The sequence below is a fragment of the Triticum dicoccoides genome, chromosome 3A, assembly GCF_002162155.2.
Source record: "Triticum dicoccoides isolate Atlit2015 ecotype Zavitan chromosome 3A, WEW_v2.0, whole genome shotgun sequence".
NCBI classification, from domain to species: Eukaryota; Viridiplantae; Streptophyta; class Magnoliopsida; order Poales; family Poaceae; genus Triticum; species Triticum dicoccoides.
The window spans coordinates 175,654,373-175,669,602 of NC_041384.1; positions in this window are offsets into that span (position 1 = coordinate 175,654,373).

Here is a 15,230-nt window from a genome sequence, read left to right on the forward strand (position 1 = left end):
TTCGAGGACATCCACTTGTTGTTTTGATAGTTCGGTTTTATTTCTTTTTGCCAAGTGGATGGACAAGAATGCCTAAGAACCTCCTCTAGCTATCTATGCTTTTCTCGACTCAATCTCTTTTCATGCTACATCACAAAATTTGATCAAGTCAGATTCGAACCACTCTGTGTGAGGAGCGCTCGGAGTCCCCGATTCGTCATAGACTTAAACTTCCAAAACCTCTTTATGATTCTCGGTCTGACCGATACCCCACTTTCGGTCCTACCGAGATCATTAAGTTGATCTAGGTTTTCGATCTTGGTGCAACCGATTTGAACTTTTCGGTCACACCGAGTTTCAGTAACTACTTACAGTTATGAATCTTGGTGCCACCGAGTTGTTCCACTCGGTCATACCGACAGGGTCGGGCTATATATAGTCACGGGCAAAATTTGGAAATTTCTCCGAACCCCTTCGCCCGCGCGATAACCTGCTCTGCCAACGTGGTCTCCGGATCGTCTTCTCGCCGCCAGCCGCCTCCAGTCGCTGGTCTCCGTCACCGTCAACGGGAATTCTGCCCCGCCGTTGTCGCCGTAGCGAGTCTCCGCCGAACTAGGGTATGGACTCGATCTTTGTGCTATTCTCCAATCCGATTCTTAGCACATTGTGATCATCATGATTCTTGCCACGATTGAAACACTCCTATCCAGTCAATACGCTCGGAGATTAGGTTTGATTCGAAAATTTTAGGGTTAGGTTTCCGCCGAAACCATCTCGGACCCACCGAGTTGAAAAACTCGGTCCCACAGATTTGGCTTATGCCATTGCACAAGTGAGACTCGATCTGACAGAGAATTACTTATCGGTGTGACCGATTTTGGAACTCTGTGAAACCCTAGCAGTCTCGGTGCCACCGAACTGTGACTCGGTCTGACCGAGTTCGCTAGTTTAGGTGCCAAAACTGCTTCGGTATCACCGAGTTTAAAAATCGGTAGATCCGAGATGATTTCAGTGGGAAACTAAAACTAAGTTTTTGGATCATTTGTAGGATCGAAAGTATGTCTAGAGGGGGTGATTAGACTACTTGACCAAATAAAAACTTAACCTTTTCCCAATTTTAGTTCTTGGCAGATTTTAGCTATTTTAGGACAAGTCAAGCAATCATCACACAATTCAAGCAAGCATGCAAAGAGTTTATGGGCAGCGGAAAGTAAAGCATGCAACTTGCAAGAGTATAAAGGGAAGGGTTTGGAGAAGTCAAACGCTATTGGAGACACGGATGTTTTTCCCGTGGTTCGGATAGGTGGTGCTATCCTACATCCACGTTGATGGAGACTTCAACCCACGAAGGGTAACGGTTGCGCGAGTCCACACAGGGCTCCACCCAAGGGCAAAGTCCACGAAGGGCTCCACCCACGAAGGGTCCACGAAGAAGCAACCACCCACAAAGGGTCCACGAAGAAGCAACCTTGTCTATCCCACCATGGCCATCGCCCACGAAGGACTTGCCTCACTAGCGGTAGATCTTCACGAAGTAGGCGATCTCCTTGCCCTTACAAACTCCTTGGTTCAACTCCACAATCTTGTCGGAGGCTCCCAAGTGACACCTAGCCAATCTAGGAGACACCACTCTCCAAGAAGTAACAAATGGTGTGTAGGTAATGAACTCCTTGCTCTTGTGCTTCAAATGATAGTCTCCCCAACACTCAACTCTCTCTCATAGGATTCGCATTTGGTGGAAAGAAGATTTTGAGTGGAAAGCAACTTGGGAAGGCTAGAGATCAAGATTCATATGGTAGGAATGGAATGTCTTGGTCTCAACACATGAGTAGGTGGTTCTCTCTCAGAACATATGAGTTGGACTGATGTGTGTGTTCTGATGGCTCTCTCACCGAATGAGAAAGAGGTGGAGGGGTATATATAGCCTCCACACAAAATCCAACCATTACACACAATTTACCAATCTCGGTGGGACCGAATCGCTCTTTCGGTGGGACCGAAAAGTTACGAAAGGGGAACAGAGAGTTTGCAACCCCATCTCGGTGGGACCGAGATCCTTATCGGTAGAACCGAATTGCTAGGGTTTGGTAGTGGCTAATGACAAGTGAAACTCGGTGGCGCCGGATAGGAAGAATCGGTAGGACCGAGTTTGGATTAGAGTTTAGGTCATATGTGGATATGGGAAAGTAGTTGAGGGTTTTTGGAGCATATCACTAAGCACATGAAGCAAGAGGCTCATTAAGCAACACCTCATCCCTCCTTAATAGTATTGGCTTTTCCTATGGACTCAATGTGATCTTGGATCACTAAAATATAAAATGAAGAGTCTTGAGCTTTTGAGCTTGAGCCAATCCATTGTCCTTAGCATTTTGAGGGTTCCACTTTCACATCCATGCCATGCCAATCATTGAGCTTTCCTGAAATAATTATCTTGGAATAGTATTAGCTCAATGAGCTATATGTTGTTATGAATTACCAAAACCACCTAGGGATAATTGCACTTTCATCATTCTTCTGCAAAAATCTCTGCATTTTGTGATGCTCATCTATTCTACCTCATCTATAATCTGTTCACTGGGTCAGCAGTCAGCTTGTTCATCATGTCAGACCAGAGTGACAGCCAGAACATGTCAGAAGAGCAGGTGCAGATGAGTGAGGGCACTAGTCCCTCAAGTTCTTCAGATGATGGCAGCAGGAGTACTCCTAGCAATTTGCCAAAAGCTGCCACCAGACAGAGGAAGAAGAGAACTTCTGATTCTGAAGATGAAGATTATGTGGCAGAGGAAGAGGCCACATCAAAGAGAGTTGAGCCAGCTCAAGGCACAAAGCCAGGTTTGAAAATCAAAAGGCCAGCAGGCAGGCAACCCATGTCAAAGTCAAGAGCTTCAACTGAAAAGCCTGCACCCAAAGAGCCAGTTGCTGCTGAAGGCAAGAAGAGGAAGGAAAGGGTCAAGAAGACCATGGCCAGAGTGCTTGGAAAGGCTTCCATCATGGAAGAGGAAGAGGAAGAAGAGGTAGTTGCACCAGCACCTAAGGCACCCAAGCTGATGGGTGATGCTATCAAATCAGGGGCTGCTGCATCTAAGCCCGAAGAAGCACCCAAAGCTGCCTCCAAGCCAAAACCAAAGAGGAATACAAGGAACATACCTGCAGCTAAGAAGAACAAGGCCCCAGTGCCTGAGACTGTTGCTGAAGAAGAGGATGAAGAGCAAGTTCTTAGAAAGCTCAAGCCCAAGATCCCAGACCACAACGATGCTCATCCTGTGGCTGAGGATATGAAGCTCAGGAAAGACTCAGGGCTGAGGAAGTGGAGAGAAGCAGACCCGTATGATTCAAGGAGGAGGACTGCTATGGACTACAGATTTCACACCAAGGAGCAGCAAGATTTCTATGAGACAGTGCTGCTTGATAAGAAGCCAATAGTCTGTGATATGAGATGGGTTGACTGGCAATACATCAAGGACAATGAGGAACACTACCCTGGAGTGTATGACAGCTTTAGTGCTTGTGGAGTTGCAGACTTTGTTGGGCAGAAGCTCACAAAGTGGAACGAGGAGGTCATTATGCAATTCTACTCCACGACACATTTTTATCCAGATGGAAGGATCACTTGGATGTCTGAAGGTACGAGGTACCAATCTACTGTTGAGGAATGGGCAAAGTTGATCAATGCCCCAGAGGAGCAAGCAGATGACTTGGACATTTATGCCAAGAAAAAGATGGATCATAACTCAATGTCCAACATGTACAAGGAAATTCCCAATGAAGCTCTTGACACCTTCAAATTTGGGTCTGTGCATTACCTTCTGTCAGGGCTGCCAACTATAAATTGGATATTGAGGCACACTCTCTTGCCCAAGTCTGGAGATCACAAGATGATCAGAGGCCATGCAATCAACTTGCTTCATGTCTTTGATGTGCCACATAAGTTCAAGGTCATGAGCCTCATAGTAGAAACTATCAAGAGGACTGCAATAGATCAGAAGAGGAGCTGTGGATATGCCCCTCAGATTCAGAAGCTCATCAACTCTAAGATGGGCACGGGCATATATTTATCGGACAAGGAACACCTACCCATCCGTCCAGATTTTGAGGACAATCAAGTTGTCATGACTGAGAATGAGCCATCGTCTGCCCAAGCACAAGCAAAGAAGGAGAAGGCAAGGAAGGAGAAAGCTGCCAAGATGCCAACTCAAGAGGAGGCATCTGAGTACTTCTTGAAAACCAAACAAGAGCAGCTTGGTTACCTAATTGCATCCACCCTGCGGATTGAGAAAGGACTAGCCACCCTAACTCAGAACCAGGCAAGCCTAGAGAGAATCATGGAACAAAAGTTCTATGACTTCAATGTCAAGGTAACAGAGATTCAGACTGCAGTGGAGCAGCTCCAAGATGACATGCAGGAGAGGAGAGGCAGGACTACAACTGATGCCTTTGCCAAAGTGCCAAGAGGTCAAAGGTCGTCTGCAGTGCCAGTTCCTGACACAAGAGCAACTGCCTCAGCTCCAGCCATAGCCTCAGTTCCACCAGCTCCAGCATCTACTTCAGCTCCAACTCCAGCGTCTACTTCAGCGTCTACAGAAGCCTTTGTCCTTGGAGTGATCCGGACTCCACCACCACCTGAAGATCAAGCCTGAGCGTCGATCTAGTACTATGCATTTTCTAGGAACTTTTTGGTAACTTGTTGTCAAAGGGGGAGAAAAATGTATAGATCATAGGCTTCAAGAGAGAGAGTGTTGCCTTTTTCTCTCTTGCTTTATTTGGTGGTTTTTCGAACTTTGTTTGTGAAAGTGCAACTATCCCTAGGTGGTTTTGGTAATTCATAACAACATATAGCTCATTGAGCTAATGCTATTCCAAGATGATTATTTCAGGAAAGTTCAGTGATTGGCATGGCATGGATGTGAAAGTGGAACCCTCAAAATGCTAAGGACAAAGGATTGGCTCAAGCTCAAAAGCTCAAGACTCTTCATTTTATATTTTAGTGATCCAAGATCACATTGAGTCTTTAGGAAAAGCCAATACTATCAAGGAGGGATGAGGTATTGCTTAATGAGCCTCTTGCTTCATGTGCTTAGTGATATGCTCCAAAACTCTCAACTACTTTCCCATATCCACATATGACCTAAACCCTAATCCAAACTCGGTCCTACCGATTCTTCCTATCCGGCGCCACCGAGTTTCACTTGTCATTAGCCACTGCCAAACCCTAGCAATTCGGTCCTACCGATAGGGATCTCGGTCTCACCGAGATGGGGTTGCAAACTCTCTGTTTCCCTTTCGTAACTTTTCGGTCTCACTGAAAGAGCGAATCGGTCCCACCGAGATTACAATGTTTCCCCTTTGTAACTTTTCGGTCAGGCAAACTCAGTGTTTCCCCTTTGTAATTTTTCGGTCTCACCGAGTTCCACTCGGTCTCACCGAAAGAGCAAATCGGTCTTACCGAGTTTGCCTGACCAACTCTCTGGTTAGCTAATTGCCAAATTCGGTCTCACCGAGTTTGTGTAATCGGTCTCACCAAGATTACGTTATGCCCAAACCCTAACCATATCGGTCCTACCGAGTTGCATATCAGTCCCACCGAAAATCTCTAACGGTCACTAGGTTTACATTTTCGGTCAGACCGAGTTTATTGATTTGGTCCCATCGAGATTGGAAAACTGTGTAACGGTTGGATTTTGTGTGGAGGCTATATATACCCCTCCACCTTCTTCTCATTCGAGGAGAGAGCCATCAGAACACACACACCATTTCAACTCATATGTTCTGAGAGAGAACCACCTACTCATGTGTTGAGACCAAGACATTCCATTCCTACCATATGAATCTTGATCTCTAGCCTTCCCAAGTTGCTTTCCACTCAAACCTTCTTTCCACCAAATCGAAATCCTATGAGAGAGAGTTGAGTGATGGGGATACTATCATTTGAAGCACACGAGCAAGGAGTTCATTACCTACACACCATTTGTTACTTCTTGGAGAGTGGTGTCTCCTAGATTGGCTAGGTGTCACTTGGGAGCCTCCGATAAGATTGTGGAGTTGAACCAAGGAGTTTGTAAGGGCAAGGAGATCGCCTACTTCGTGAAGATCTACCGCTAGTGAGGCAAGTCCTGTGTGGGCGATGGCCATGGTGGGATAGACAAGGTTGCTTCTTCGTGGACCCTTTGTGGGTGGTTGCTTCTTCGTGGACCCTTCATGGGTGGAGCCCTGTGTGGACTCGCGCAACCGTTACCCTTGGGAGGAGCCCTGTGTGGACTCGCGCAACTGTTACCCTTCGTGGGTTGAAGTCTCCATCAATGTGGATGTAGGATAGCACCACCTATCCGAACCACGGGAAAAACATCCGTGTCTCCAATTGCGTTTGAATTCTCCAAACCCTTCCTTTTACATTCTTGCAAGTTGCATGCTTTACTTTCCGCTGCCTATATACTCTTTGCATGCTTGCTTAAATTATGTGATGATTGCTTGACTTGTCCTAAAATAGCTAAAATCTGCCAAGAACTAAAATTGGGAAAAGGTTAAGTTTTTATTTGGTCAAGTAGTCTAATCACCCCCCTCTAGACATACTTTCGATCCTACAGTTTGCTTTTGAGTGCTTGAGATACTACGTCATTTGTGAGACATTGATGATCATGTGTTTGATCATAAGCTACACTTAATGCTTGATGAATGCTATTATCTTATCTATGTTATGTGATCATTCACTATTCTTGGTGATGAGTGCATGTATTTCATTCTTATCATTTTAAGCGCTCCACCAAGATGTATGTGACTCTAACTCTTTGTGCATTTGCAGTCCAAAGCAAATTTTAAATATGCACAAATTTAGGGGGAGCTCTTACTTGTCACATACTTCTCAAAGCGACGATATATTTCATGCTTATTATCATTTGTCGAAGCTTTGATCTATATGTTGTCATCAATTACCAAAAAGGGGGAGATTGAAAGTGCAACTATCCCTAGGTGGTTTTGGTAATTCATAACAACATATAGCTCATTGAGCTAATGCTATTCCAAGATGATTATTTCAGGAAAGCTCAATGATTGGCATGGCATGGATGTGAAAGTGGAACCCTCAAAATGCTAAGGACAATGGATTGGCTCAAGCTCAAAAGCTTAAGACTCTTCATTTTACATTTTAGTGATCCAAGATCACATTGAGTCTTTAGGAAAAGCCAATACTATCAAGGAGGGATGAGGTGTTGCTTAATGAGCCTCATGCTTCATGTGCTTAGTGATATGCTCCAAAACCCTCAACTACTTTCCCATATCCACATATGACCAAAACCCTAAGCCAAACTCGGTCCTACCGATTCTTCCTATCCGGCGCCACCGAGTTTCATTTGTCATAAGCCACTGCCAAACCCTAGCAAATCGGTTCTACCGATAGGGATCTCGGTCTCACCGAGATGGGTTTGCAAACTCTCTGTTTCCCTTTTGTAACTTTTCGGTATCACCGAAAGAGCGAATCGGTCCCACCGAGATTGCAATGTAAATTCAGTGTTTCCTTTTTGTAACTTTTCGGTCTCACCAAAAGAGCAAATCGGTCCCACCGAGTTTGCCTGACCAACTCTCTGGTTAGCTAATTACCAAATTAGGTCCCACCGAGTTTGTGTAATCGGTCTCACCGAGATTATGTTATGCCCAAACCCTAACCATATCGGTCCTACCGAGTTGCATGTCAGTCCCACCGAAAATCTCTAACGGTCACTAGGTTTACCTTTCCGGTCCGACCGAGTTTGTTGATTCGGTCCCACCGAGATTGGAAAACTGTGTGTAATGGTTGGATTTTGTGTGGAGGCTATATATACCCCTCCACCTCCTCTTCATCCGTAAAGAGAGCAATCAGAACACATACACAATTCCAACTCATATGTTCTGAGAGAGAACCACCTACTCATGTGTTGAGACCAAGATATTCCATTCCTATCATATGAATCTTGATCTCTAGCCTTCCCAAGTTGCTTTCCACTCAAATCTTCTTTCCACCAAATCCAAATCCTACGAGAGAGAGTTGAGTGTTGGGGAGACTATCATTTGAAGCACAAGAGCAAGGAGTTCATTACCTACACACCATTTGTTACTTCTTGGAGAGTGGTGTCTCCTAGATTGGCTAGGTGTCACTTGGGAGCCTCCGACAAGATTGTGGAGTTGAACCAAGGAGTTTGTAAGGGCAAGGAGATCGCCTACTTCGTGAAGATCTACCGCTAGTGAGGCAAGTCCTGTGTGGGCGATGGCCATGGTGGGATAGACAAGGTTGCTTCTTCGTGGACCCTTTGTGGGCGGTTGCTTCTTCGTGGACCCTTCGTGGGTGGAGCCCTTTGTGGACTCGCGCAACCGTTACCCTTTGTGGGTGGAGCCCTGTGTGGACTCGCGCAACCGTTACCCTTTGTGGGTTGAAGTCTCCATCAACGTGGATGTAGGATAGCACCACCTATCCGAACCACGGGAAAAACATCCGTGTCTCCAATTGCGTTTGAATTCTCCAAACCCTTTCCCTTACATTCTTGCAAGTTGCATGCTTTAGATTCCGCTGCCAATATACTCTTTGCATGCTTGCTTGAATTGTGTGATGATTGCTTGAGTTGTCCTACAATAGCTAAAATCTGCCAAGAACTAAAATTGGGAAAAGGTTACGTTTTTATTTGGTCAAGTAGTCTAATCACCCCCCTCTAGACATACTTTCGATCCTACAGAAACAGTAGGCCTTCTACGGGCCGTAGAAACAATGGGCCTTCTATGGGCCATAGAAACAATTGGCCTTCTACGGGCCGTATCATCAATGGGCCTTATACAGGCCGTATGATCGATTGGCCAAACATGGGCCAATAGCAGCCGCATTATGGCCGTAAACGGGCTAGAGTTGGAATCGTCCGTTCATGGGCCGACCATAACGGGCCATCATTAATAGGCCGTATTTGATGACGCTATGAAAACGGCCCAACGTATTAACGGACCACAAATGGGCCGACTATAACCACAGGTTGAATTTGGCACACAAGCAGAAAATGACACTAACGGGCTGTAAGTAAACGAATGCTGGAAATGATCCCAAGAATAAATGGGCTCTAAGAAGGTCAAAAGATAACATGGGATGAAAACGGCCCAATGGAATAACTGGCCATTAATGGGTATAAAGTGATACACTGTTCCTTAGGGGCCAGTTTCACCATGGGCCGTTAATGGGTGTAAAGTGATACACTGTTCATTACGGGCCAGTTTCACCACAGCATGTTAATAGGCCAAGAGTTACATAGGGCCTCATATGGGCCGAAAGACGTCATGGGCCATACATGGGCCAGAAGTGAAAACGGACTGGAATCATATTGGATGGCCCAGATGACGCTACTGGGCCTAATTCAGATAGGGCGCAATGGGCCTTGGGTTAGCGGGCTGTAAATGGGCTATATGCGAACATGCCGTTAATAGGCTTTCCATGGGCCGGCCCGCCACCTTTTGACCAAGTCAAATGGGCCAGCCTTTTCACAGGAATGGGCCTCTGTTGGGCCGTGCCACATGCCGACGTATCATAGGCACCTTCTGTCCAATGAGTGGATGACACCTGTCCCAACGATGAGCCGACATGTGTTTTGTCCAGCCAATGATGATTTTACACGTGGAAAATCCCCATTGGCCAGGGCTGTTAACGGGTTACCGGATCCAAAACCCGACTCGATAGCGTAATGGCGTTCCGTTACGGTGGATGCCATGTGTCGGTCACCCTTGACGAAAGCACTTCTGTGGCGCGCATTTTATCGTCATGCAAGTGGACACTTCCGTGATGATAATTTTGGTAATGTCATGGAACACTTCTACGACAGCACAGGTATGAATATCTTGATTCTGTCATAAATTTGTCATGGATGTACATGCATGACAAAAAACACGACCTACTGTGACAAACACGTATCATCATGGAAGTGTATTTTTTTTGTAGTGGGCCCTTCACAGAGGAAAGCAGAGGTTGTCATGTGCTTTTATGGTTGGATGCACAAAATCTTAATTCGAAAGAACATCGCTTTATATTGCCACTTGTGATATGGACCTTTATTATGCACTCCATCGCTTTTATTTCTTCCACATCACAAGATCATATAAAGCTTATTTTCTCCACACTAATAAATCATACATATTTAGAGAGCAATTTTTATTGCTTGCAACGATGACAACTTACTTGAAGGATCTTATTCAATCCATAGGTAGATATGGTGGACTCTCATGGCAAAACTAGGTTTAAGGATATTTGGAAGCACAAGTAGTATCTCTACTTGATGCAAAGAATTTGGCTAGCATGAGAGGGAAAGGCAAGCTCAACATGTTGGATGATCCATGACAATATAATTTATCTCAGATGTAAGAAAACATAACCCATTACGCTGTCTTCCTTGTCCAACATCAACTCTTTAGCATGTCATATTTTAATGAGTGCTCACAATCATAAAAGATGTCCAAGATAGTATATTTATATGTGAAAACCTCTCTTTGTTTATTACTTCCTGTTAATTGCAACGATGACCAAAACTATGTTTGTCAACTCTCAACAACTTTTATTCATCATACTCTTTATATGTCAAGTCATTACTCTCCATAAGATTCATATGATCTCTTTATTTCTTCTCTTTTATTCTATCCCCTCAAGATCATAGCAAAATAATCAAGCCCTTGACTCAACACTTATCTTTATTATATATATCTCACGGACTCGATTACATAGAAGGATCATAAAGCAAAACTAAAAACTAGATCATATCAAAACTTTATTCTACTAGATCAAGATATAACCAAAAGGATCGAACTAATAAAAAACGGTAAAGATAAAAGTGTGATGGTGATACGATACCAGCGCACTCCCCCAAGCTTAGCAGTTGCCAAGGGGAGTGCCCATACCAATGTGTTTATGTCTCCTTCCTTGGAATTGGTGATGATGGAGTTGTTGATGATGTAGGCTTATCATCCATCTTCCAAGGCATAGGCTCACCATCATAGAAGGATGATCGAGTCTCCGGGATCCTCAAATATGCAGCCAAACTCATCCTCTTGAATCTATATTCATACTCATACTTTTGGTTTTATAGCTCATAGATCTAGGCTTGGAGGTGCTCGATTTTCTTGTGAAGCTTGAAGATGGCCTCCCCAATGTTCTTGTCATCTAGCTTATGGTTGTTGGTGAACTCCATGATCATTATATGATTGGAGTCGAGTCCACGTTCCACCATCTCCTGGCACTTGAAAACTTGTTGCTCCAATGCCCCAAACCTTGTCTCCATGCTTCCGGTCCTCCTTGGTCCCTCAACATCGCGAATATGCAGCAACCCCTCACGCATCTCAATGGTTTGAGGGTGTTGCAGCACCTCCGCGAGGTAGGGGTTGATGAACTTCTCGAAGAACCTGTCCTTGGGGGCACTTGAAGACGTCATGGCATTCTAGATCTATCAGAAAAACAGCTCGAAACAAAGACATGGGATATTTGCGTGATACGGTGGTCAAAACCTTCGGGAGATTATATAATGAATTTTTACCGACCAGAAGAAGTATCGTGCAAGAAAACAGAGTCCGGAGAGCACACTAGGTGCCCACGAGGCAGGGGGCACGCCCTCCACCCTCGTGGAAGCCTCGTGTCCTTCCTGGATTACTTCTTATTTTCCTATTTTCTTAAATATTCCAAAACGAAGAAAAATTGCAATTAGAACTGTTTTGAAGTCAGTTTACTTACCGTACCTCATACCCATTCCTTTTTGGAGTCTCAAAATGTTCTGGAAAGTGTCCCTTATGTATTCCTCCGGGGTTACGATTTCAATAACATTAGTTTCAACATTTATGGGATTACCTGATATAGAATGTTTGATTCTTTGACCTTTCACCACCCTCGGATTTGTGCCTTCAAAGTTGTTGATTTTTATGGCACCGAAACGATAGACCTCCTCGATGTCTTAAGGACCTTCCCATTTAGAGAGGAGTTTGCCTGCAAAAATTCTTAAACAAGAGTTGTATAACAATACATAATCACCTACATTAAACTGACGATTCTGTATCCTTTTATCATGCCATCTTTTAACCTTTTCTTTAGAAGTTTAGCATTCTCGTAGGCCTGGGTTCTCCATTCATCAAGTGAGCTAATGTCAAAAAGCCTCTTCTCACCAGCAAGTTTGAAGTCATAGTTGAGCTCTTTAATAGCCCAATATGCTTTATGTTCTAATTCAAGAGGTAAGTGACATGCGTTACCATAAACCATTTTATATGGCGACATACCCATAGGATTTTTATATGCAGTTCTATAAGGCCATAATGCATCATCAAGTTTCTTGGACCAATTCTTTCTAGATCTATTAGCAGCCTTTTGCAAAATTAATTTAAGCTCTCTATTGCTCAGTTCTACTTGACCACAAGACTGTGGATGATATGGAGATGCAATTCTTTGATTAACATCATACTTAGCAAGCATTTTACGAAAAGCACCATGAATAAAATGTGAACCACCATCAGTCATTAGATATCTAGGGACTCCAAACCTCAGAAAAATAACTTCTTTAAGCATCTTAATAGAGGTGTTATGATCAGCACTACTAGTTGGAATAGCTTCTACCCATTTAGTAACGTAATCAACAACAACTAAAATATGTGTATACCCACTAGAGGAAGGAAAAGGTCCCATATAATCAAAGCCCCAAACATCAAATGGTTCAATAACAAGTGAATGATTCATAGGCATTTCATGACGTCTACTAATATTACCAATTCTTTGACATTCATCACAAGACAAAACAAACTTACGGGCATCCTTGAAGAGAGTAGGCCAATAAAACCTGGATTGCAATACCTTATGTGCAGTTCTATCTCCAGAATGGTGTCCTCCATTGGCCTCGGAGTGACACTTGTGTAGGATCTGTTTCTATTCATGCTCAGGTACACAACGTCTAATAACACCATCTACTCCTTTATAAAGATGTGGGTCATCCCAGAAGTAATGTCTTAAATCATAGAAGAAATTTTTATTTTGCTGGTATGTGAAACTAGGTGGTATAAATGTGGCAACAATATAATTAGCATAATCAGCATACCATGGAGAAGTACGCTAATTGTTCATCAGGAAAGCTATCATCAATAGGTAGTGGGTCATCAAGAACATTTTCTAACCTAGATAAGTTGTCTGCAACGGGGTTCTCAGCTCCCTTTCTATCAATAATATGCAAATCAAATTCTTGAAGCAAGAGGACCCATCTAATAAGTCTAGGCTTAGCATCTTTCTTTTCCATAAGATATTTAATAGCAACATGATTAGTGTGAACAGTTACTTTAGAATCAACGATATAAGGTCTGAACTTATCACAAGCAAATACAACTGCTAAAAATTCTTTTTCAGTAGTAGCATTATTTCTTTGAGCACTATCTACACTACCAAAAAAAGACACATCCGTGACATTTTGGGCCGTACAAACTTTTTTTCTATCATACGTATGACACTTCTATGACGATAATTGTAACAAAACCCAGTATCATCATAGATGTGGTGGGCTCCTACTTCTATGACAAAAAATCATGACAGAAAATGGGCTTTTCGTCCTGGGCGGGCCGGAGACGCAGCTGCATGACATTCTTTGGGCTGTCCATGATGGAAAAAACCGTGGTAGAAGCGAGGGCGAGGAAAATTTCAGGGAGTTCCCGGTTACCGTGGGAGGTCGGGGGCCGAGTGATGCGCGTTTCTCTCGTACACGTACGTGCGTGTGTGCGAGGCGTTTGCTCTAACTGAACCCGAGCGAGGCGTTGGGCTCTAACTGAACCCGAGCGAGGCGTTGGGCTCTAACTGAACCCGTTTTGTGGTACGCCACACCCCTCCCGATGAACAGGACCCCCATTTCGACCGTAGGACGTCGTTTCGTCCATTTTGCGGTACGCCACACCCCTCCCGATCAACAGGACCCCCGTTTCGATCGTAGGAGGTGCGTTTCCTTCGTTTTGCGGTACGCCACACCCTCCCGATCAACAGGACCCTCGTTTCGACCGTAGGAGGTCCGTTTCCTCCATTCTGCGGTACGCCAGGCCTCGTTTCCATCGCCTGTTCCGTCCAAGCCCTCCCAATGAACACGACCACGCATTCCGTTCCGACCCAGCCGGTTGGCTCCCACGCGTTCCGTTGCCTCCCGATGAACACGACGCATTCCGTTGCCTCCCCATGAACACGAGCATTCCGTTGCCTCCCCATGAACATGATGCATTCCGTTGCCTCCCTATGAACACGACAACGATGTTGTTTCTCCGTTCCGACCCAACCATGTACACGAGCCCTGGCCGTACGTATGCGCGAGTAGGCGTTCGAGACCCTACCCATATGTATATATGTGGCCGTATTTTCTTTCTTGCACCCTGGCCGCTGTACGTACGTGTACATGCTACTTGCGCTCCTCTACTACGGCACGTGCGCGCCTCTACTACGACACGTGCGCGCCTCTACATCGACCAGTATATATGTACGTACACGTTCGCGACCAGAATGACAACACTACGTACGCTTCGACCAGGTGGGTCCCGACTATCAGGCACTTCCTTGAGTAAGCAGATGTAGATGGTGGGTCCCAGCAGTCAGGGGGCGAATCGTTTTTTTCCCAGACGCACTTCCTTGCGTGCGAAGGTGTGGCTGGTGGGTCCCAGCAGTCAGGGGAAACATTTTTTTTGCGAAATACGGTGGCCCGTCTGGTGGGTCCCCGCTGTTAGGTGGAGGAATAATTATTTTGCACGTAATAAGGAGGCACTTCCTTGCTGCGGCCGTGGACCCAGCTGTTAGCCTCTCCACATACAGTCCACGTCTGATGGAAGCCGTTCCTTGACCACGCTGCGCCGAGAGCACCAGGGCGGTGTACGACGGCGAGGCCTAGGAAGGGGACGAAGCGGAGCCGGGGAAGACGCGGCAGTGGATGCCCACGCGTAGAGGAGTACGAGGGTTCACTGGTTCGCTGCGGTGTGAGGCTGCCGTCGCTGCAGAATAACAGGGGGTTGGGTGAGTAGAGGGATGGCCTGCCATTGGTGGGAGTAGTAGGGGGCAGTGAGGCCTCCGCTGCATCGTAGCCGGCCACGGGAGGCAGGAGCACGAGGCACGACCGGCGCTGGTTTGGGCGGCTGGAGCAAGAAGACCAGAGGTTGAAGAAGCACTACGGCCGTTGGATGGACATCGTACGGTCACTGGAGCTAGAATCATGCATATATTGACTAAGTTGACAAAGCCCTCCGTCCCCGTCAACTTAGTAGGCCCACAAGTC